This window comes from Anolis carolinensis, chromosome 1, assembly GCF_035594765.1.
Source record: "Anolis carolinensis isolate JA03-04 chromosome 1, rAnoCar3.1.pri, whole genome shotgun sequence".
Lineage (NCBI taxonomy): Eukaryota > Metazoa > Chordata > Lepidosauria > Squamata > Dactyloidae > Anolis > Anolis carolinensis.
The window spans coordinates 172,272,858-172,295,172 of record NC_085841.1 but is presented as its reverse complement, the minus strand read 5'-3'; the positions used below and the strand labels follow the sequence as shown (position 1 = coordinate 172,295,172).

At 41.2% G+C, this 22,315-nt stretch overlaps 1 protein-coding gene across 3 annotated transcripts in view; it reads right to left on the bottom strand.

Moving 5' to 3' along the window:
* The window catches only part of peli1 (pellino E3 ubiquitin protein ligase 1), a 70,330-nt gene extending 49,748 nt beyond the window's left edge, over positions 1 to 20,582 (bottom strand). For all 3 annotated transcript variants that reach the window (XM_062958887.1, XM_008114202.2, XM_003215186.3), the window contains exon 1: positions 20,179 to 20,582. The gene's annotated coding sequence lies outside the window, so the exon portion shown is untranslated. The remainder of the gene's footprint in view (positions 1 to 20,178) is intronic.
* Positions 20,583 to 22,315: the final 1,733 nt, after the last annotated feature.

The window sequence follows — 22,315 nt, the reverse complement described above, 5'->3', positions numbered from 1 at the left end:
ACCCTTAATCATTTTAGTCGCCGTCCTCTGGACACCTTCCAGCTTGTCAACATCTCCCTTCAACTGTGGTGCCCAAAATTGGACACAGTATTCCAGGCGTGGTCTGACCAAGGCAGAATAGAGGGGCAGCATGACTTCCCTGGATCTAGACGCTATACCCCTATTGATGCAGGCCAGAATCCCGTTGGCTTTTTTGCTGGCTCATGTTTAACTTGTTGTCCACGAGGACTCCAAGGTCGTTTTCACATACACTGCTGTCAAGCCAGGCGTCCCCCATCCTGTATCTTTGCATTCCATTTTTTCTGCCGAAGTGAAGTATCTTGCATTTGTCCCTGTTGAAATTCATTTTGCCAAGATCGTTTTGAATTCTGCTCCTGTCTTCTGGAGTGTTAGCTATCCCTCCCAGTTTGGTGTCGTCTGCAAACTTGATGATCCTGCCTTCTAACCCTTCGTCTAAGTCGTTAATAAAGATTGAACAGAACCGGGCCCAGGACGGAGCCCTGCGGCACTCCACTTGTCACTTCTTTCCAAGATGAAGACGACGCATTGGTGAGCACCCTTTGGGTTCGTTCGCTTAGCCAATTACAGATCCAACTAACCATAGTTTTGTCTAGCCCACATTTTACTAGTTTGTTTGCCAGAAGGTCGTGGGGGACTTTGTCGAAGGCCTTACTGAAATCCAGGTACGCTACATCCACAGCATTCCCTGTATCGACCCAACCCGTAACTCTATTGAAAAAGGAGATCAGATTAGTCTGGCATGACTTGTTTTTGGTAAATCCGTGTTGACTATTAGCAATGACCGCATTTGTTTCTAAGTGTTCGCAGACCACTTCCTTAATGATCTTTTCCAGAATCTTGCCTGGTATCGACGTGAGGCTAATCGGACAGTAATTGTTTGGGTCGTTCTTTTTTCCCTTCTTGAAGATAGGGACCACATTCGCCCTCCTCCAATCTTCTGGGACTTCTCCCGTTCTCCAAGAACTCTCGAAGATAATTGCCAGTGGTTCTGAAATAACTTCCACTAGTTCCTTCAATACTCATGGATGTAGCTGATCTGGCCCTGGGGACTTGAATTCGTTTAGAGCGGCCAGGTGTTCCTGGACAACTTGTTTCCCTATTTGGGGTTGGATTTCCCCCAATCCTTCGTCCATTCCATGTTGCTGAGGTTGAAGATGGCTTTCTTTTTGTGAGAAGACCGAGGCAAAGAAGGCATTAAGTAGTTCTGCCTTTTCCCTGTCCCTTGTCACCATCACCCCATCTTCTCCTTGCAGTGGCCCTATCGCCTCCTTGTTCTTCCTTTTTCTACCAACGTAAGCAAAAAAGCCTTTTTTGTTGTTTTTTATGTCCCTGGCAAGCCTGAGCTCATTTTGCGCTTTAGCCTTGCGAACCTTTTCCCTACAGGAGTTGGCTATACGTTTGAATTCTTCTTTGGTGATTTCTCCCCTTTTCCACTTCTTGTGCATGTCACTTTTGAGTCTTAGCTCAGTTAGAAGTTCTTTGGACATCCATTCTGGCTTCTTTGCACTTGTCTTATTTTTCTTCTTTGTTGGCACTGTTTGCATTTGCACCTTGAGTATTTCACTTTTTAAAAACTCCCATTTCCACCCCTCTAGCCCAAAAACTGAATTGGGGGGAAGGAGGGGGGGGCTCGGAAGTCCTCCAATTGAGGCCAATGGTCTGAAAATGTTGTTTTTTCCCGTAAGTCAGATAAAAATTCTGTTTGTATAGGCACCCCATTTTCGTTAGCGGGAACAAATATGAAAATGAAACAAAATGAGTGAAACTACACAAAATGAACAGCAATTCCATACAAAAGAACAACACTAATAAACAGTCCCTTTAGCATTTTAAAAAGAAAACTAAGCAAGTTCATTGTTAACTACTGATGCAATATTCTTGCATTTTCATCAATAAAGTGGAAGGTAAGAAGTCAGTTTTGGTGCACAGAATCAAAAAACTGGAAGTAAGCACAAAAGTCATCTAGTCTGGCCCCATCATGCAAAAATACATAGCTAATGCATTCTTGAGAGACAATCATCCAATCTCTATTTAAAACCTCCAGAGAAGACTCAATTCTCCTTATAAGTCAGTCTACACCACTCTCCTACCATCTAGAAGTTTTTCTAATATTTAAATATAATCTCTATTTTCTCTTTCCACTGAGAGTGCAGGGGCTTGGTTTCTTCTTTTCTTTTTGTCTACTACATGCTTTCCGGTGATGATTTAGAGAAGATAATCATCTTCTGTAACATGTGAAAAACCTTGTCAAGTGAGTACTGACAACACACATTCTCATCCGGATTAAGCCTCACCCATGATATACTCTCATTTCAGTTCGTTGTATGAGGCAACCTTGAGAGAATTCCTGCTGAATACCTTAACATGACAAACGTATCTGCTCATCCATCCTGTCTGTCCTTAGTCACCTGCGTGAACATACACCAGTGACACTCAGCTTTTGTCACTCCAGATGATTTGGACTTCAGCCCCTATAATTTCTGAGCAGGTTCAAACAAAGGAGATGCAGTCAGCCAAACTGACTGGACCTGAGCCATCTAGGGCTTTAAAGGTCATAACCAGCAGTCTGAATTGTTCCCAGAAACAGACTGGCAGCCAGTAGAGCTGTTGCAACAGGGGGATTGTCTTCTCCCTGAAACCAGCCCCAGTTAGCAACCTAGCGGCAGCTCTTTGGATCAGCTGAAGTTTCTGAGCACTCTTTAGAGGCAGCCTCACCTAGAGCATGTTACAGCAATCCAGATGGGATGTAACTAAGGCATGTACGACCGGGGCTAGATCTGGCTTCTCAAGGAATGGGCGCAGTTGGTGTACAAGTTCTCCTGGCCTTTTAAAAAGGCCCTCCTGGCCACCACAGCTACCTGGGCCTCCAAGTTAAACACTGAAACCAGCAGGACCTCCAACTGAGGACTTGCGTCTTCAGGGGGAGTGTAATCCCATCCAGCACATGCTGGATCCTTATTCCCTGATCGGCCATCTGATTGACCATTTTGTCTGGATTAGAGTACCTCTGTCTTGTCTGGATTAAGTTTCAATTTGTTTGCTCTCATCCAGTCCATTACTGATGACAGACACTGGTTTTGCATCAGGACAGCTTCCTTGGCTTTAGGTAGAAAAGAATAGTAGAGCTTTCCCTCCTATTCCTGCTCCTCCTCCCACCACCTCCCTTGCCGACAAAAGCCCTTTTCCCTCAGCCCCCTCCCACCAAAAGTCTTCCCTGCCTCCCTTGCCACCAAAAGCCTTTTCCCTTGTGCCTTCCTTGCTTCCAAACCCCTATTTCTCCCACTGCTCAGGGGGTGCTCTGATCATGCTTTTCCTGCATGGAGGAAGGGCGTTGGATTGGATAGCCCCTGGGGTTGCTCCTATTACTATTATTACAAAGGCTGGATGGCCATCTGTTGGGGGTGCTTTGATTGTGCTTTTCCTGCATGGCAGAAGGGGAGTGGACTGAATGGCCCTGAGGGTCTTCCACTGAAATATATTAAGTTTATTTTAGTTAAAATTGTTCTTCATTTTGAATATTTTGCTTTATTTTTGCACTACAAACGAGATATGTGCACTGTGCATAGGAATTTGTTAATTTTTTTCCAATTACAATAGAGTCTCGTTTAACTAACCTTTGCTTATCCGACAGTCTGTCTTATCTGACGCAAAAACATGGAAGGTCTTACTGTATTTTAAAAAGTCAATTTTTAATTGTACAAAATGCATAAGGTTGTGGGTGAACTGCAATTCCCATCATGCCAGGTAACCCCAAGAAACTCCATCAATGCGTACTTAAAGGTCTCTCCTGTCCCCTTTACTTTGCGCCGGCCGAGCGTCCAGCCCTTATCCACGCCCACCAGGATGACAACACGGCGCAGGGGAAAGGGAATGAAACAGGTGCTACTGGGAGGGAGGGCCCTCCTTTTCTTCTTGCCCCCCTACCCAATTGTTAATCCCCTCCCAAAAGCTTGCAAACCCCTCCCCAAAAAGGAAGAGAAAGAGAGAGAGAGAGAGCCACGCACACTTTTTCTTGGTGCGCCTTCAGTAAAGGATGGTGCGCGGCTCCTGGATGGCTCCCTTCTATACTGTAGTCCTAAATCAACTGGGTTGTATCCTTTCTATTCTGTAGTCTTAAAGCAGTTGTACAGCCATCCCTCCATGTTTTCAGGGGTTAGCACAGACATGGGCAAACTACGGCCCTTCAGATCTTTTGGGCTTCAACCCCCACAATTCCTAACTTCCAGTAAGCTGGCTGGGATTTGTGGGAGTTGAAGTCCAAAACACCTAGAGGGCTGAAGTTTGCCCATGCCTGGGATAGCAGCACAGGACCACTGTGGAAATGAAAATATAATGATGTGTTTTTTTAAAACCCTGTCTTTTTAATCTGAGAGAACACCTCTCTAGGAATTCATAGGTCAATCAGTGCAACTATTTGGTCAATTTCCAGTAGAATCATTCTGGAGGACCTATAAATGTTTAGGGAATTCTTCAAGTGAAGAATTTCTAGGTCCTCCAGCAAGATTCTGTAAATAACCTTCACTCAGAGTTGGCTATAAGTTGAGGTGGAGGACTTAAGAGATTCCTAGACAGAATGTATTAATCAGATATGTGAATAATCAAATCCGCAAAAGTGAACTCAGCAAATGTGGAGGGGCAACTATATCCTTCCATGTGTTGAAGGTGGGAGGGAGGAAACTGCCTATACCTTATTTGGCCTGGTTTTCCCTTTACCATGATATTTCTCCTGGAGGTTAAGAGAACCTTCCCATGGGTCACTGGTTCTATGTCTGAGAACAGAATTCATTTGTATTCTGCCTTCAATTTCAAAGTAAGTGTTGCTACTGTAAAAAAAAGTATAGAAAAAAAAGAGCAAGAATGTATCATTAAGTAATAAAAAAGAAACCATGCAAAAATAAGAAGTTTAGCATAAGAACAAATTCTTTGTATGAAGAAGTCTTATTTTGGCACTCTAAGAGTGACTGATCAAGTCTAGAATACTAAATGGAAAGCAAAAAATTCAAGGGAAATTCAATAAAACTGGGTGTATAGTATAAAACTGAACAGAATCTGGTTTGGATGCCTTCAGTACATGCAACACACTAAATTTGGCAGCAATCCTACAGAACACATAGTACTTGTGGACTGAGCCTGCCAAGACCCAGGAATATAGCAACCATGGCTTTGAAGAACAAAGCAGAGCTATTAATCGTTTCTACTAGGAGCATTTTTTAAAATACCCATCAATTCAAGGTTATCTCTGAAGGCATGACAACATTAGAACAAATTGGCAAGCTTTATGAAATGCTGCACATTGGTTGGCAGATTATCAACCCCTGCCATTTTAAATAGCGATAAAGGTTAAGAAAATCAGTTAAACTGTACCATAGAGGCAATGGTAAGGGCACCTGGAATTATGACAAGCAGCACCATGAAGAAAGATACTGAACACTGCATAGTATAAGAAATTATGACTACTAGTCTTGACATTGGACAACAGGAGGGTGTTCTGCTCTGTTATAGAGGACATTTGGAACTTTCAAAACTTTAGATGATGTGTATAGTAGTACTTAGGGGACCCTGGTGGCACAGTGTGTTAAAGCACTGAGCTGCTGAACTTGCGGTCCCAGGTTCAAATCCCGGGAGCGGAATGAACGCCCGCTGTTAGCCCCAGCTCCTGCCAACCTAGCAGTTCGAAAACATGCCAATGTGAGTAGATCAATAGATACCACTCCAGCTGGAAGGTAACGGCGCTCCATGCAGTCATGCCGGCCACATGACCTTGGAGATGTCTATGGACAACACCGGCTCTTTGGCTTAGAAATGGAGATGAGCACCAACCCCCAGAGTCGGATACGACTGGACTTAACATCAGGGGAAACCTTTACCTTTATAATAGTACTTGAGTTCAAGATACAGATGTAATAATTATAACAAACTTAACTTCTCTTCCCTCTCAATCCCCTTCCTCTTCTTTGGTGATATAGTAGACATTTATATAGTCCTAATCTACTAATCAGGGCTCCACAATCCTCACATCTTTTGTATTTTCCTTTGTGTGATTTTTTTTTAAATCATAATAATAAAATAATATGGAGAAAGATATTAAGGGCATCTGTCAAATAAATTGATAAGTGAAAAAAATCTTATTTGCATCCCTCTTATGCACTATAGTTATTTTAAAAACTGCACACTATAAGCACTTTAAATGCAGACTGTGCCCATATACCTATCCTACAAAGCAAACCTGATTATTTTCCTTTACATGTAATTTTGGGACGTATAGCTGAAAATGTGAATATAACATTCACTTTAGGAATGCCAAAGTTGGTACTATAAGCAAAAGGATCAAGCAGGAGCCACGGGTAGCCCACATAAAATGATATATATAACAATATCTATTCTATGTCTCAAACTCACCAGACAAGCTTTAAGCAGTTTTCCTTTATCCTTTGAAATACAAGAGAGTTCTAGCCACAGCAACTTTAATTACTAACTGGATTCATTTTCTCCCATGTTTCAACATTCCTCAGAGGAAAACAACACACACACACCAGCCCCAAAAGAAAAAATGGTGGGAAAGATGGTGGGAAACTGAGGAACTAACATTTTTAGAATTAGAAACATATCCCAAGTGGTGCATTACAGAAGTGGAATGAGCTATGACTTGCTCTGAAAGGAAATGAATGACTTTATAGTAAACTTTAGATGTGAGGCATTTCAGAATTCTATTTCTGCACATAGATCAAAATTCGGTTTAGTCCAATGTTATTTCAATAGTATGTACTTTGTCTGCTCTAAACACATCAGCTAAAATTACTCCTGCAACTGAGTAAAAAGGTAAAAGTCACATGTCTGAACACAATGATTTTTAACCTTATAACAACATTTACTTCTGGACCCAAGTTCACTTATCATTCCATTCACAACTTAACAGAAGAATTAATTTCACTGTCAGGCACTTTTTGAAGGTAACAGTGGGCAACTCTGCTCTAATTTCTCACCCACAAGCACTTATTTGTGCACATGAATTATCACCTGACACTGCAGACCTAATAAGGTACTACCACCTGCCAATCATGTATAGTATTGCATTGGCAGATCAAACGTTACTTTCATTGAACAAGATGTGGAAGGGAGGCTTCCTCTATCTGATTGCTCCAGTGTTGTAAATTGCTTACTTTCTGCTGCCCCGAAAGTTTGAGACCGATCTAATGATTTTAAGTTACAGGAAAGTTTCTTGACATTGACAGTGGTCAGCAATGGTACCAATTGCCTAGAGAGGTGATGAGAACTTCATCTTTAGACATATTCAAGAAGTGGATAGACAGTTCCCTGCTGGGGATGCTCTGGTTGGAGATCCTGCAATGACCAGATGGTCGGGCTTAGTGGCCCTGGAAGCCCTTTCCAACTTTATGATTCTGTGATTCAAAGGAAAGAAGAAGACAGTGTTCTTGGACATAGTTATATGTCTGCAAGAGAATACATCTTGTCAAGGCCAAGTTAAATAAGGCTGCTCTGCTTTTAAAGTGCTGTGTCAAAGGAGTCCTGATTCCTAGGAAGCAAAGGGAATTATTGCCCACCCAGTTATTAAAATCATGGCTATTTAATCCTCATCATTCATCATAGCAGATTGTTAAAACTTAAATACTGTCTCATCAATATTCATTTCCATGAATTTCACAAGTCCATATCAAACCTGTTAAAGGTCCATGAATACTATAGAAACAAACATGTTTTAACACAGAAACCTAAGGAGGCATTCAGTACATCTGATCCACTGTTCAAAAGCTTCTGGAGTATGCTGGGTTCTCTACTTCCCTCCACTATGAAACAGGCTGTTGTGAATGCCCAAATGAGTTTGTGGTGTTTTTGTTTTTTTTTTTGGGGGGGGGGGGGGGAACGGGACACTTAGACATCTATTTTGGGAAGCTGCAATCAAATATGCCCTAAAATTTGTGGAGAACATATAGTGCTGATTACAATTTCCACTGCAATGAAGTGGAAAGGTGGGTAGCTAGAAGACTAGTGTTCATGATTCTCAAAGGGGACAGGAAATACAAGCTTTTCTCAGAAAATTGTATTCTTAGCAATTGCCTTAACATTCCAAACAAGCTAACTGAGTAAAAAAAGAGTTTCCAAAGCTCTTTTCCCATGAAAGAAAGACAAGTTTATCAAAACACTTTCAACTGATCATATAGACCAAAAGGGAAATGCAGCATCTTTCCATGAGCTCTCTTCTCCCATGTGCATTTGTACTTCTTCACTCTTGTGAGCACACAAAAAATTTACAAGTCACAGATTCTTCCTTTGCTCTCAGGTGCCATAAAGGATAACTGTCTGTTATATTGTAGAGATTATCAACTTCTTCTTAAATAATAATCTGATAGGAAAAGCCACTAAATTGGTTCTAAAGTCTTAAAGCTTTATCTCTCAAGGCAGGCAAACTAGCATTACAGATGGTCCAAACACTGTCCACACAGCACTACACACACCCTGCTGTTGGTCTGCCTTCTTTCGGCTATTAACCCGTCCCTCACAATTCATGGGTGAATCCCAGCAATAACTCGCAATCCAGCAACGTCTCCATCACTTACTGGTGTGATTGGTTCTATCTCCTCTTGAGCTGGCCTGCTGACACTACGATGACATCGAGGGGACAGAATTTTCCTGATCTATCACTTTCCCCCCTCTTATTCATAAGCTGCATGTTTTCTGTTTTACAGGTATATGTGCCAGATTCGGGGGGGGGGGGGGGGGACGACGACGACACATTCATCAAACTATGCCCAGGGATCCCAGTCCTTTAATTCTCAGAAGAATTTTTTTAAATTTTTTAATACTGAAATTGTAAAATTATTTCAAAAACAAAAAATAAAAAGCAAGGGACAATGGAAATGCAGGAAAGTGGAGTAAGGAGCATATGGGGAAGTACAATCACAGGACCTCAGATCAATGCTACTTAGTGGATGAAGAGAGATGCGATATCATCCTGGTATGTAACTGACATGGAATAACAATGCATTATCGAAAGCTTTCATGGTCAGAATCAGTGAGGTGTTGTGTGGTTTCTGGGCTGTATTCTAGCAGGATCTGCATCTGTGGCTGGCATCTTCAGATGCAGGTAAAACATCAGGAGAAAATGCTGTTGAACACTATCATACAGCCCAGAAACCACACATCACCCCATGGAATAGCAGATTCAAGTTTATAATAAATCCCAGAGATTTAGAATAAACAGTGGCCAACTTTCGCATTTACTTAAGATAATACTAGGAAGATGCAAACAAATTCCAAATACTAACCTAATGCCTCTGAGTGCAAAATAAAATGCTTCAAGTTTTAAAATACAATTTTGAAAAAGTTTCTTCCTTTGTCCTCAGTTTCACGAAACTCCAAACTGCTGAACATATTTATGCTATTGTATCACAACATGATGCCTGAAAGCACATTAAGGATCATTCCAAGCCTTGTTCCATAATGAGAACAGGACAGCAGTACATGCATTCATTCTCAATAATAACAGATGTTTAGAATTTTTTTGAGTCTCCATCTATGAAGACAGTATAACCATTATAAATAAAGTTCTACAAGAAGAAGAAAAAGCACCAAGGAAAGTGACAGCAATGTATACGAAGAAACAGTGGATACTCTAATGTTTTAATTCAGATTTACCTTCACACAGAAGAGAATACCAATGCTCTATATATACATCTCTAACTTCCTGAAATCTGATTCAGGCATATAAGAAAAACAAAAACGATCATATAGTTTTCTATTAAGACTCTAACAATATAAAACAATGGCATGAAAATGAAGCTGAAAGAAATTAGATCCTAGATCAGATAAAAACAATTTTTTAAAATCACAGAATTTGTTTCAATAGCATTCAGTGTTACTTGACCTAGTTCTAACATCAGTACTGTGTCATAATTTCCTTTGACAATTCTGTTAGAGAACTTGTGAGTTCAGACGAGAGAAGAAGCATTTGAGAAATAAATAGGTGGGGTTTCTCCTCCTAAAGTTCCTTGAAGTTGGCTATGTTTTTCAGTAGATGATAGTATCTTTTAACCGGTACCTGACAGTATCTATTATTTTCTGGGTGCTAACAGTCAGCATAAGAATAAAAATGGGTGAGAATTTTGTTTCAATTCTTAAAATAAAAACATCACAGATTTCCTTATATAGAGAGAATTCTAGAACTGAAAGAGACCGAAGAACCATCCAGTTCAACCCCCTACCATGCAGGAAAATATAAACAAAGTACTCCTGACAGGCAACCATTAGGAGACCCCACGGCACTCCAAAGCAGCATATTCCTTTGCCAAACACCTCTTAATGTCAGGAAGTTCTTGCTAATGTTTAGGTGGAATCCCTTTTTCTGCTATTTTAATTCATTGCTCCATGTCTAAGTCTCCAGAGCAGCAGAACACAAGCTTGCCCACCTCAACGTGATATCCTTTCAAATATTTAAACTTAGTTATCATGTCCCCCCTCAGCCTTCTTTTCTTCAAGCTGAACATGCCCAGCTCCCTAAGCTGCTCCTCACAGGGCTTCGTTTCCAAACATTGGATCATTTTGGTCACTTTTCTTTGGACATGTTCTGGATTGGCAATATCCTTCTTGAATTGTGGTGCCCAGAACTTGATATGGCATTGCCGGTGACATCTGACCAAAGGAGAATAGAGAGGAACTATGACTTCACTTTATCTAGACCAGGCCTGGAACCTGGAAGTAGTAAGGGGCAGACAGGTTTTAGCACCTCACTTTCCAAGTAAAGGTATAATCAATGAATAAATTATTGTGCAAATAAACCATATTATAAAAGATGAAGCTTCAATTAATATCAATTAAATCTATTTGGATGTGTTTTATTATGAATTTTTTCATTCATGTGACAAAAATACTTTGCTAATTAATTAAATGGAAATAGTAAGAAAACCTGAGAAACACATTCATGCTTTAGCAAACATAAAATTATAACGAGTATTTCTAATAATTAGCATTAGAAACTCCACAATCAGACAATGCTGTTCATAAGATAGTTATCAATAAATGGTTGTCTTGAATGAGTCACACTCTCTCAGCCTTGAGTCACACCCTCTAGATAAGGTAAAGGTTTTCCCCTGACGTTAAGTCCAGTCATGTCTGACTCTGGGGGTTGGTGCTCGTCTCCATTTCTAAGCCGAAGAGCCGGCGTTGTCCATAGACACCTCCAAGGTCATGTGGCCGGCATGACTGCATGGAACGCCATTACCTACTCTCTACCCCAGAGAAAAGTGCAAACTTTTTTCCTGCAAGCACTATTGGCCATGACTGCACAAGTGTAGGCATGTAAGGCACAGGCTTAATCTGACTACCTTTTCACATACTCAAGAGTGGTACTTCACCACATAATCTTATAAGGAAAGCATTACCTTTTAAAAATAACTTCTTTCAAAGGAAAGTCCACACTTCTAAAACTCACTTCTTTCCAGAGAAGCAACACACTTTTTAACTCACTTCTTTCCAGAGAAAAGCCTGTTTTTCACTCATTTCTTTGATTGAAAGATCACACTTTTAAATTCACATCAAGAGAAGCATGTGCAACTGGTAAATTCAGGTGGGGTGTAGTTAAGGGCAAGGTGGCGTCACCATCTGCAGAGGGAAGTTCCGCCCCGATGATACTGCGCAGGCAAACTCAAAGCTGACACCCCCCCCTCCCCCGGCAACTGAATTTCCAGTGACCTCACCCTAAAAGCCTCACCTAGAGCCTTCCCGAGCCACAGGGAAGTCATCTGTGGACTGCATCTACCTCACAGGCCATATGTTGTGCAGGCCTGATCTAGGCACTATACTTCTATTGATGCAGCCTAGAACTGCATTGGCTTTTTAAGCAGCCACATCACACTGTTGACTTATGTTCAGCTTGTTACCTACTAAGACTCCTAAATCCCTTTCACATGTACTGTTTTCAAGCCTGGTGTCACCCATTAAGAATCTGTGCATTTCATTTTTATTGACTAAATATAGTACTGTACACTTCTCCCTGTTGAAATTAATTTTGTTAGTTTTACCTCAGCTCTCTAACACTTTGGTTTCTGATCCTGTCATCTGGAGTATTAGCTATCCCTCCCATGGTGTTATGGGAGTCATCTGCAAATTAGATACGCATGCCCTCCATTCTATCATTCAAGTCACTGACGAAGATGGTGAATAGCACAGGGCCTAGGACAGAACTCCGCGGTACCTCATTTGTCACTTCTCTCCAAGATGAAGAGGAGACATTGAGAAGCTTCCTTTGGGTTTGGTCCGTTAACCAATTCCCAATCCACCTAGGAGTAGTATTATCTAGCCCACGTTTTATTAGCTTCTTTGTGAGAATATCATGGGGAACCTTATGCTACATACATATCATTCCTTTCACTGGCTAAGCTTGTAACTCTTATTATATAAAAAGAAAGATAAGTTTTGTCTGGCATGACTTGTTTTTGAGAAGTTCATGTTGCCTTTTTGTGAATATGGCATTCCTTTCTAAGTGCTTACAGATTTTCTGTATAATGGTCTGCTTCACAATTTTCCCTAGTATTGATGTCAGGCTGACTGGGTGGCAATTGTTTGGGTCCTCTTTTCCTCTGTTTCGAAAATGGGGACTACTTTTGGCTTTTTCCAGTATGCTGGAACGTCACCTGTTCTCCAGGAATTCTCAAAGATGACTGACAGTGGTTCCAAAATTACTTCTGCCAGTTCTTTTAGTACTCTTGAATATAACTTTTCTGGCTATGGGGACTTGGAATCTGTTGATTAGCTATGTATTCCTATAATGCCTCTTCACCTATTCTGTGTTGCATTTTCCCTACTGCATCCATTATTTTTATATCCTGTCACCATCTCCCCGAAGGGACTTGAGGTGGATTACAAGTGGGACCAAGCCCAGTAACAACAGAGTAAACAACTAAAAACATAATTAAAAACAAATGGTAATAAACAAATACTCTAATTAAACAGTTAGGAACAGTAGAGTATAAAAACATCATTAAAACGAATCAAAGAAACCTTAATAACCAGAATCAGTTAATGTAATGGGCAGATCAGAATTTAGAGGGGGCTGGGCAGGGGCTTGTGCAAGAAGTGGATTATAGGGACAGGACTGGGAGTAAAGTGCTGAATACCATATGAAGGCTGATTTGAGCTGGGCATTCATGGACAGGGGCCTAATCATTATCAAATACACATTGGGACATCCATGTTTTGTGGTCCCCAAGGTAGACAGAGTGAGCGCTAGCCTAATCTCCCTGGGAATTACCGGGGGGGGGGGGACCCACTGAGAAGGCCCTCTCTCCCATTCCCACCAAACATGCTTGTGACGGTGGCAGAGGCGAAAGAAGGGTCTCCCTGGCAGATCTTAGGCTCTGCACCAGTTCATAGGGGAAAATGAGGTTGTGAAGACAGGCAGGACCCGAACTTTTTAGAGCTTTGTAGGTGATGACCTGCACTTTGAATTGGGACCAGAAACCTATTGGCAACCAGTGGAGCTGTTTCAATAGGGACATCATCCGCTCCCTATAATTAGCTCCAGTTAGCAACCTGGCTGCCGACCTATGCACCAGTTGCAGTTTCCGGGCCGTCTTCAAAGGCAGCCCCACATAGAATGCGTTGCAGTAATCCAGTCAGGATGTAGCTAAGGCGTAGACCACTGTGGCAAAGTCTGGCTTCTCGAGGTATGGTTGCAGCTGACGCACAAGTTTTAACTGTGCAAAAGCCCTTCCAGCCACTGCCGACACCTGAGCATTAAGCATTAGAGCTGAGTCCAGGAGGACCCTCAGACTGGGGACTTGTGTCCTCAGGGGGAGTGTAAACCTATCGAGCACATGTTCCCACCCTATACCCAGATCAACTTTACGACTGACCTCTGTCTTGTCTGGATTAAGCTTTAGTTTGTTAGCCCTCATCCAGTCCATCAAAGAGGTCAGGCACTGGGTCCAGGATCCGGGAGGCTTTCTTGGAATTTGGTGGAAAATAATAATAGAGTTGGGTGTCATCTGCATAGAGATGGCACCAAACTCCAAAACTCTGGATGACCTCACTCAGTGGTTTCATGTAGATGTTGAAAAGCATGGGAGATAGAATAGAACCTTGAGAGACTCTACAGGTTATTATCTCCAAGACAAGCAATGTTAACCTTCTGGGTGAATAGTGAAGCAAATAAGGTATTGCATAGTTCTGCCTTTTGTCCTCTGTTAACATTTTGCCATCAGCTGTATGCAGTGGCCGTACCATTTCCTTCTTCCTTTTGATACATTTTATTGTTTTTAACCCTCTCTAACAGGTCTGAACTCATTCTGTGCTTTACTTTTTAAACTTTCTCCTTACACATGCTGACTAGTTCTTTATGGTGATTTCTCCCCTTTTCCATTTCTTGTATATTTCCCTTTTAAATCTGAGGTCAAATGAACGTTCCTTCTGGTTTCTTTACACAACTCTATTTTTCCTCCTCATTGGAATTATTTGAAATTATGTCTCTAATATGTCACTTTTCAGAAACTCCCATCCATCATTAACTTCTTTATCTTTTAGCATTCTTGGACATGGGATCACACTCAATTTTCATCTAAATTTGCTGAAGTTAAGCTTAAAGTCCAGAATGTATGTCTGACTACTAATATTGACTTCTTTCTGCTGTATGACAAACTAAAACAATATAGGGTACCACTTCAGCCCCAATTTAGCCCATGTGTGTTAGAAAGTACTTAAAGTCTTAAGAGAATCAACTGTGGGGAAAACCAAAACTTACATTCATCTATCTAGATACAGGGATCCCAGTCCTTCAACTCTTGGAAGCCTAGAGTTGAATCCCTGTGGATTCAATCTCATTAGTGGTGGATTAGACTTGCCACTTTCTTTTCTCCCTGAGGTTCATCTTTAACAGTTACATGGCAGGCAAGCTCAGTTGTAACTACTGAATGTCGCTAATACAAACAGGAAAGAAATGTATTTTCAGTTTATTTTTGAAGGCTGCAAGAAAATTCATAAATTGGATATTTGGAAAGGAAATAACTTTTAAAAATTGAGTACTATATAAGAGAAAAGAAAGCTTTTTCCATCTTTGCACAATAATGATTTTTTAAAAATGTTTACACTCATATGGAAGTATCCGCCTTAAGTCCCCTCGGGTGAGAAAGGCAGGGTAAAAATGCTGTAAATAATAAATAAATAAATAATTATCCCACGGAACACAGGGAATTTAACTTCTGAATAAATAAGCAGGACACCTTCACTGAAATGCTCACTAGCAGCAAGCTCCCCTCCCCTATATTACTAGCACAAAGGTCACTGAGCTCTGGGTTTCTGCATGAGTAACACAGAGATGTTATAAAATCCCAGCACAAGAGGCAGAGATCAAGCTTTATGACAGGAGTTGGGACAGCCACACATTTTAGCAGGCCAGCTAAGTCACAGGTTGCAGACTGTGGATTAGCAATCATCACAAGCATTGGGAATCAGCTCCTGCATTCAGATGATGTCATTCTGTATCTCACCAGAAGCATGTATTGAGCTTACACAGCTAGTTACACATTACTATTTAATGCCCTTTAACAACTCAAGCCAAGCAAGTCTGAAGTATGAATATTTATGACTGAACTTGCCTAAGTAAAAGAACAAAACAAATGAGGGCATACAGACTGAGCCCTGTAGCTTAGTAATACCTAGCAGTATTTCATTTTTACTAAAAGGCATTGTTTCCTATACCACTGCATGCCATAATAGTCTCTCAGTATCAATACAAGTAACCTTGGGTTTACAGAAGTAGTTGGGCTGGGTTCTTCTGAGTACATTTGTACTTACCATCTCACTGCAAAATATGGAATAAAATACTATTGGAATCCCCGATGCCTATTTATCTTGTAGTCCTGCATGTAACTGGCTTATTGACTTTACTGTCCTGACTTCAGTGAGATTCTGGCATGGGACTGCAACCTTCACCTTGAGCTAAGTGCTCCTGCTTTTTCTACCTTTAATGCATATGCAATATTTTAAAATATTCAGAACTAACCCTTCCCCACATCTCTAAATACAGCTTAAAAGCCATATAAGCAATATACATTTTTTCTGTAGGAAATAACTTTATATGAAGAATTGTTTTTATACTAAGTCGGAAACAGCTTGAAGTAGAGCATGACAACAAACAGCACTGATGAGATTTAAATCAATACAATGATCTGTAAGGCCATGTTCTGTTTAAGCGATAAAGGATTCTAGAAGTCTCAGCAACATACAGCAGACTTCCTGTAAACTTAATAGAATACAAAGCATTAAGCCCACCAAAGTAGTATGAAATTGATAAAATAATACCAGTGTTATTACTCTTACATGGCTAGGAGGTAGGGACTTGGATTCCAGCTAAGAAAAGCACAGCAGGAAATAGGTCTGTTTGTTTCCTCTTACCATCTTTATGTATAGAATGTGCAAAAACCACCATACAGATATTGGCAAATTTACTATAAGTATCTTTCTTAGGGGAACTGAGCCAAGAACAAAGTAAAATAGCTACTATTTGCACCCATCACTGCCCCAAAGAATGGAGAAGCATTCCAACACATATATACAATTTTAACTGTTGATCAATAACTTTAAAGCAAAGAAGCAAGGCTACATGTCTGAATCCATCAAAGCACAGACATGGTTAGAAAATTAATAGTGTTGCATCCAATAGTGCCCATTGCACAGGTCAACATGGCCTGCAAAAGAAAATCTGACCCTTTGTCTAAAATGTGTTGTACGATACGAATTCCTGTGTTTATATAGTGTTTTTATTCTTGTGCACTAATGTGATCTGGTAATATTTGGTGATCTATAAAAAGACTAACGAGTCTTCTCTTTACAGTTCAAACTGAAGGTTGAATGGGCATGCAACTGTTTCTACAACTCAATCCTCACGATTAATTTGTTCTAACTGTGCCTCTCCACAATTCTGTCATTTACCCAAAAGCTGACATTAAATGTGTTATTGTTCGCAGCTCTTGTCAGGCAAACTCACACTTATCCAGACCTCTACAAACAGTGCCCAGTGCAAGTATAATCAGCAATGGAGGACCCAACATCATTTGCTCTGGAATTTTAGAAGTGCCATGATGGGAGCTGCACCAACTGACAGATACTTTGCATTTGTACAGCCAAACATAGAATTCATGCCAAGAGTTCATGACAAACACAATTTTCCCTGGCTCCATCTTCATGGTATTTTGCATACACAGTAAACTACACAGCTAAAATGAAGGCTAGAAAAACAGAAGACCTTGCAGACTAGAACCATCTACATTAAGCTCAAAATAGTCATTATAGGATGCATGTGTATGTAAATACTATAAAACTATATAAAGTAATCCTATAGCATCCACAGATACCAACAGATTTAATCATCCACAGATTTAAAATATTCAAAACAAAAATTCCAAAAAGCAAATCTTGTTCTTGCCATTTTATATAAGAGGCTCCACTTTACTATGCCATTATTTGGTATCTATAGTGGTAGAAGTGATACAAATTTATCCTAACCAAGAGCTTAGTGATATTCTTCATTCCTCTTGCAAAGAAGGGGACTCAGAAGTCAATGCTTTATGGCCACAGCTGCATACGAACATTGGGAGCATGTGCCTTTTCTAATGTTATTTAAGCAGTCTAGGTTGAAAAACCACACCACTGACAAGAGGGGAAAAACCCCTTTATCACACTGAGTTCTTTATCATTTTAAACATGTTTTTCAAGATATTCTCATACATGGCCCAAAGTAACCAGAACCTTTGAAAAGTCAGAGTGATTGAAAATAAAACTTGCTGACAATACTAACTTCAGAAGTGGTGCCTCAAATATAAAACAATCCCTATGAAACAAGCCCTGTTGTTTCAATAAAGCTTATTCAGTGTATGTATTAGCCAACTTTCAGGTATTTAAATTTTCCCCCATATTCACCAGTGAATCATTTCAAAGATCTAAAGCAATAGTTAAAATCGAACTGCATTACCTTTGCCATTAAAAGGATGCCTAATTTTAGTATATATTTTTCATTAAATTTGGTCTTTGAATACAAAATTTTAAAGTATCTCTAACCGCTAAACATTACTTATTGAAACAGTGAAATCATGTAATATTTTATCATACCAGAAAATAACAATTTAAACAAAAACATTCTATAGGCAAATATAGAAAACAAATAAAAACAGAATGATATATATATAACAATATACTTAGCATTATGAGCTACATCTTCTTCCAAGGTAACAAAAGTCGAAAATAGGAAACTCAACCTTCCTGAACACTCTCCCCACCCCACACCGCCATTGAAATCCAACATAGAAACAAAGCTCTAATTATTGCTGTACAGCTCAGATTCAAAGCAGCCTGGAGTTTAATTAAGAGAAAGCCAGAAGGAGAAGTCTGGTGTCTAGCTGACAGGAAGCTGAGAAGGGGAGCTATCACAAAGATTGTACTGAAAAGTCAAGCTGACTCACAGCCAAAGCAAAACATTCAACCTTTTAAAAATAGTATCACATACTCTCGTATAACTGTGCTCTATCTACTAATGAAGAACTGCATGTTTTTAATGCAGCATGTTATAAAGCAACAGTAAATAGGCAGGTACAATAATAAGTGATTTAAGACAATACGGGATCTTTCAAGATGGAAACAAAGCACAATTTAAAGACCTCCACCTCAGCTCATGATGCCCCTTTGTTTCCATTACAAAAAAAACCCCTGAGGTTTTTTTTTAAGTGCCACGTTCCTTCTGCTTTCCAGGTGGCAGAAAATAAACACACTTTGTCAGAAAATCAGATACTTTTAGAATCATCCCAAGTATTTTTAAACTATTAAATCCTAGAATACTCATGGCAAGAAAAGGGAAACCACTGTCCTTTCCTTTTAAGAGGGGGGTGAAACATTTAGGGAGGTCGAGGGACAGAATGACTGAGAATAAAGCCCTGAGGCATGAGCACAAAGGGAAAAAAGGGCTTCCTTTGTTGTGTTGCTGTCACTTGGAGGGGGGGGGTCTCTTTATTCTCCAGAAACATGGCCAAAATTGGAGGAAATGCATCCTAGCCTCCACATCCCCTCCAAAAGAAAAGAAAAAAAAACACACAAGTATGTGTGTGTATATATATCTATCTCTTCTGGCAGGCCTATCCAGACAGTCTTTAAACGTGAATTTTAAGTGTCCTTTGTTTGATCTTGTTTTGTGTGTTTTAGTATGCATTTTGTAGAGAAAGGTTTTGGTGTGGAACTTTCATGGAGGTAGGTTTTAGTGTGTGTATTTGTAGTGTTTTTGCTGTACTCATGTCTTTTAATTGTTTTGTAACCCGCCTCGAACCATGAGGAGAGGTGGGTAAGAAATACAATAACAATAATAATAAAAAATATATATAAATATATCCATACACATAAGATATCCATAATAAATAAATAAATAAATTCACACAGTTGTTTTCATTCCATCATCATCCCTGGACAGAAAGAAAAGGTCTTATTCACTGGGCTTACAATTAGGATACACACATATATACACACAGAGGACAGTTGTTTTCATTTATATACACACACACACACACACACATATAGTTAGGACAGTTGCTTTCCTATACATATACATATATACACATACATAGACACACACACATACAGATACAGCTAGAGTTGGGACTTTTTTTTCCTGCACGCACACAAACATACATACATACGCATACAGACAGAGTTAGGACGGGGTTGTTGTATGTCTTTCGGGCTGTGTGGCCATGTTCCAGAAGCATTCTCTCCTGACGTTTCGCCCACATCTATGGCAGGCATCCTCAGAGGTTGTGAGTTAGGACAGTTGTTTTCCTACACACACAGGAAAACAACCGTTCTAACTGTAAGCCCACTGAAAAAAGACCTTTCCTTTCTGCCCAGGGATGATGATGGAACGGGGATGAAGGGAATCTGAGCCATTTGAGGAGAAGGACAAAGAACAGCAGCACACGAACCGCCACAGAAACAGGAGGAAAAGCAATCGGCCTATAAAAGGGGGGGGGGGGGGGGGAGAGAGAGATAATCTGTTGTTGTTGGGGGAATGTTATGTTTTGATTTCCCTTTGTTCCTCCCTCTTCCCAGACAGAGCGCGCGGTGGGTGGGGGGGGGGGGGGCAGGAAGGCAGGCAGGTCTCCTCCTTACCCGGGTCCGATGCACGGCGGCGTCTCTTTCTCCCTCGTTCCGCCCTGACGAAGGGCTCCCGCGCGACGGCCGTAAATCAGGCAGCTCCGCGAAACGACAACCAACGACAACAGCCTCCCCTCGCGCCCGCGTACACACTCACCGCGCGGCTGAGGTAATAAAGAAAGGGGAAATAAGAAGGCAAAGAGTCTCTTCCCGGCCCAAAGGGCTAACTAACTAATCCTGGGGCTGCGTCCCCTCCCAAAGAGTGGCTGAGGGCCGGGGGGAAGGCCTGTGTCGCGCTGGGCCTCGGAGGAGGACAGTCGTCGGCTCCCTTGCTCTCCACCAGCCCCGAGCAGCCTCTGGGTCAGCAGCCGAGGGGGCCCCAGCCGCGCAGGCACACAATACACGCACGCGCACGCACGCACCACGGTGGGCGGGGGAAAAGAAGCGCGTGACCTCATCAGCGCGCGCCGAGGGTGTCCCCGCCCCTTTCAGCTCCGTATCTTTGTCAGTGACAAAGATACGAAACTGGGTTGCTGTGAGTTTTCCGGGCGGTATGTATGGCCATGTTCCAGAAGCATTCTCTTCTAACGTTCCGCCCACATCTATGGCAGGCATCCTCTGAGCTTGTGTGGTCTGTTGGAAACTAGGCAACTGGGGTTTATATATCTGTGGAATAATGTCTAGGGTGGGAGAAAGAAAGAACTCTTGTCTGTTTGAGGTAAGTGTGAATGGTGTAGTTGACCACCTTGATTAGCATTGAATGTCCCTGCAGCTTCAATGCCTGGCTGTTACCTGCCACTGTGTGTATTGCTAATTGTCAAACAAATTAGGTGATTCTGGCCATGAAAGCCTTTAACAACACAAAGGCACAAAACTTCTTTCTCACCCTCCTCTTATCTGGCGATACTGCACCTCCTCTTCTCACCTTATTGATGGGAAATCATCTATGGGACAGATGGGAAACTATTTAGCCTCAGCAGACTGAAAACCAAAACCAAGGTCACAACAACATCTGTTATAGAACTCCAATATGCTGATGATAACATAGTCTATGCACATTCAGAAGACCACCTACAAGCCACTAAACACTTTTGCAAAAGTATACAAAAAGCTTGGCTCTCACTGAACATCGAGGAAACCATGAACATCGAGGAAACCAAAGTGCTCTTCCAGCAGTCACCAGTCAACCCTCTGCAATGCCAGAAATAGAGCTTAATGGTGTAACATTACAAAATGTTGATCATTTCTGCTACCTTGGCAGCCACCTCTCCACACCTCTCCTCTTCATTGACACTGAAATAAAACACCGCCTGAGCTCTGCCAGTGCAACATTTTTCTAAATGAAGCAGAGAGTGTTTGAGGATTGGGACATCCATAGGGAGACTAAGATGCTTGTTTATAAAGCTATTGTCCTCCCAACCCTGTTATACGCCTGCGAAACGTGGACCGTCTACAGACATCACACTCAACTCCTTGAATGATTCCATCAGCATTGCCTCTGAAAAAGCTTGCAAATCTCTTGGGAAAACAGGCAGACAAATGTGAGTGTGCTGGAAGAAGCAAAGTCCACCAGCATTGAAGTGATGCTCCTACGCCATCAATTCTGCTGGACTGGCCACGTTGTCCAAATGTCCGATCACCATCTCCCAAAGCAGTTACTCTACTTGCAACTCAAGAACAGAAAACAGAATGTTGGTGGACAGGAAAAGAGATTTAAAGATGAGCTTAAAGCTAACCTTAAAAACTGTGATATAGACACTGAGAACTGGGAAGCCCTGGCCCTTGAGCGTTCTGACTGGAGTGTAGCTGTTACAAAAAGTGCTGTGGAATTCGAAGTGGCACGGATAGAAGGAGAAAGGGAAAAACATATTAAGAGGAAGGTGCATCAAGCCAACCCTTTTTGGAACCGCCTTCAATCTGGAAATTGATGTCTTCACTGTGGAAGAACATGCAGATCAAGAATAGTTCTCCACTGTCACCTACGGATCCACTGCCAAGACACAACACTTGGTCATCCTACTCGAACATGAGTGATCGCCTCTCTGGCAATGAAGTCGGTTCATGAACAGCAGAAAAGCAGGGAGGAGGAACAAAGACTAGGGAAGGAGGAAGGAGAAGGAGGGAAAGAGAAATAAGCCATTCAGCCACAGGC